Source organism: Myotis davidii, unplaced genomic scaffold (assembly GCF_000327345.1).
Source record: "Myotis davidii unplaced genomic scaffold, ASM32734v1 scaffold392, whole genome shotgun sequence".
In the NCBI taxonomy this organism is placed as follows: domain Eukaryota; kingdom Metazoa; phylum Chordata; class Mammalia; order Chiroptera; family Vespertilionidae; genus Myotis; species Myotis davidii.
The window spans coordinates 1947043-1949727 of NW_006284244.1; the positions used below are offsets into that span (position 1 = coordinate 1947043).

General features: G+C 45.9%; 2 long non-coding RNA genes across 2 annotated transcripts in view; both read left to right on the plus strand.

Annotated features, from left to right (window-relative positions):
* Positions 1 to 2467, plus strand: part of LOC107184254 — a 14530-nt gene extending 12063 nt beyond the window's left edge. The window contains exon 3 of the long non-coding RNA XR_001515083.1: positions 2393 to 2467. This is a non-coding gene — a long non-coding RNA (uncharacterized LOC107184254). The remainder of the gene's footprint in view (positions 1 to 2392) is intronic.
* The window catches only part of LOC107184257, a 90135-nt gene that overhangs the window by 29483 nt on the left and 57967 nt on the right, over positions 1 to 2685 (plus strand). The gene's annotated exons all lie outside the window — the stretch shown is intronic.

Consider the following 2685-nt stretch of genomic DNA (forward strand, 5'->3'; position numbering starts at 1 on the left):
TGATGCTCCTATGGGAGGGACGCGGAGGTAGTCAGCTGGCCAGCTTAATAAAGGCTCTTAAAATTTAAATTTTGAGTCGGTGGTCTATCTCGCTGATTGAACCCATAACATTTGGGGGCTCGCCCGGGATCCCTAGCAGGGGTGAGCGGGACCCCTTATTTAGGGCAGGAGGCTCTCCCCTGGCAGGGGTGAGAGGGACCCCCTATTTAAGGCAGGAAGCTCTCCCCCACTTGTCACCGGGCACACAGCAAGATACCCCACATCCCTGTGGGGAACGACTACCTAGGAGCCCTCCAGTCCACCCCAAAACTTTCAATTCGGAAACCGAGCCACCTGGACTCTCGAGAGAGGTAAGGACCAGTCGTTAAACAGGAATTAGGATGTCCCACAGAAGGACCTATACAGAGAGCTGGACACAGCAGTACTCCTGGTCCTGACCTGCGGCCAGGACAGTGGCCGGGGTCCCTGGTAGGTGTGGCTTTAGGTTGCACTGGATTTGTCTGTTTTGTGTTTGTTTGTCTTAGTGTTTGTTGTCTTGGTGTTTGTCAAAATGGGGCAGTCATCGTCTGCTTCTGTGTGCTTCCCGCTGCAATGTTTTTTTGAAAATTTTCAGGACTTCAAGAAGCGAGCTACAGGTTCTGGGCAACCTTAGGTTGCATTTGTCTGGTTTGTTTTGTCTTTGTTCCTTGTTGTCTTTGTCTTTGTCAAAATGGGTTAAGGTCAGTCATCTTCGTCAACCCCCTATCAATCAGGCCCACTCCGAGTGAGTGGAAGGGGAGCTTGATCACCTCCCGGGAAGCTATAGAGCTCCCTCAGGAATTGGGAAATTGTTAGGAATTGGGTGGATTGTTTAAACTCTAAGTGAATGTCTTTTGAAAGTGTGTGAGTGTGGAGGGAGGGGGCCTGCCCTGTCCTCTCCTTTGTGTGGCTCCATGACTTCGGTTACGGAGTCCGAGTGGGCCCCAACCTGCGGTTCTGAGATTCGTCATATGGCATAACGGTGACTCACCCCATGTGGAGGTGACCAGGCCCGGGGTTTATATGGGTGCACCTTAGCTAACACGAATCTAAGCTCCCAAGGGATGCAGCCAGGCAGGCATCTGAGTGAGGATCTGTGAAAACAAGTCACCCCCTCCCTTGTCTGTCTCTGGTCACCGATCATCATGGGGTCGGGACAAAGTAAACCTAATTTTCTTAATTACATGTTAGAAAATTTTAAAGGGGTACAATAGAGATTGTGGAATTGGAATGAATGCTGAAACATTAAGGAAGTATGAGTGAACAGGTATTTGTTTATGTGGACTGGCCAATTTGCTACTGAAAAGGGGGACTGGACGCAGTCTTAACTCCTCCGGTAGGTTCTCACCAAGACGTTGGTCGAGAATTCTGTTCTGGGACATGGCTGCCAGGAGTGCCCCCACACCCATTTGGGAAGTTGGGCATTGTTTCATTTATTTGCTCAGCTCCAGTCTAGGCTAGTGTACTGAGAGAGTGTGAGTATAAGTGTTTGGCTGCTCATTAACTGGTCTGTGTAAAGTGAAAGCTACTTTGATTTATTCTACAGTCTGTTAATTCATTTGGCTGAACATTTCGGCTGGACCTGTGATGGTCTGCAAAAGTCTCTTGGCAGCTGCGAGAATTATTTTTTCTCAGAGTCTATTGCTCACTATTAAAGGGGAATCAGCCCACTTAGTTAATATAAATTTCTGTCTATCAATTGCTCTTACCTGGGTTGTAAATTCGCTGTACTAAATTGAAATTTTGAAGTTCTAGGGTAGATTTAAAGGCTAAAATAAAGGCTGGCTAAGTTCCAAGATTGCTTAGTTCTGAGATTGCTTATAAAAAAAGCAAGAGAGAAGTCTTTTCAAGTTAATTATTTGCTTAGCAAATTAACAAAGTAGTAAATTTCAAAGAACTTGTTATTTATGGTTTTCTTATCTCTTTGATGGACACAAAGGGTTTACAGCTCTGCAGGGAGGAGAGATTTACTGGCCCTGACCCTGCCTGTGATGTGTTTTGTTTGACTTGCTGTTTTCAGTTATTTATTAGGATCCTCATAGAGGACAAAACCTGGTCTTTCCCTTCCTCCCTCATCCTGATTCTGAAAGCATCTGTAACTGGATTTCAGGTGGTCTCCAGGCTTTCTGTCTGCAAGAAATCTCCCTATGCACCCGTTATCTTTCCAGGCCAACTAAGAGTCATGTTTCCCCACAGATCAGACCCCAGCCTCCGGGAGGGAGGGCTACTATAGGAGCAGTCTGTAGTTTTCTTTGAAACTCCCACAGTTTAAAGGGAGACAAACAACTGGACTGGCAGACGGGGGAATTGGTTAGAGAGATCAAGAGTAAAGAGGAAAAATCTGTGAGGGAAAGCAATGGGTCTGGGCTGAAAGAAGGGGGGTGGGGGTGTTGGCAGTTATGTTACTGGCTTGCAGACCTAACAGGTGCCTTATCAATTAACTTCAAGGTCACAAGTTTTCTGTGAACACAAATGCTAATTGTTCACTTTTGGTAATCATTAAAAGATTAAGGTTTCTAAAAATAAAAAATTCTAATACATTAAAAACAACTAAACTCCCAGGAGAAAAGCGGAGGAGAAACAAACCTGAAGTCCACAGCCGCCCTGGTGATTTAGAAGCTTAGAACTTTTTGCTGGAAGACTCAGCCCCTGAGAGCCAGGTCAAAG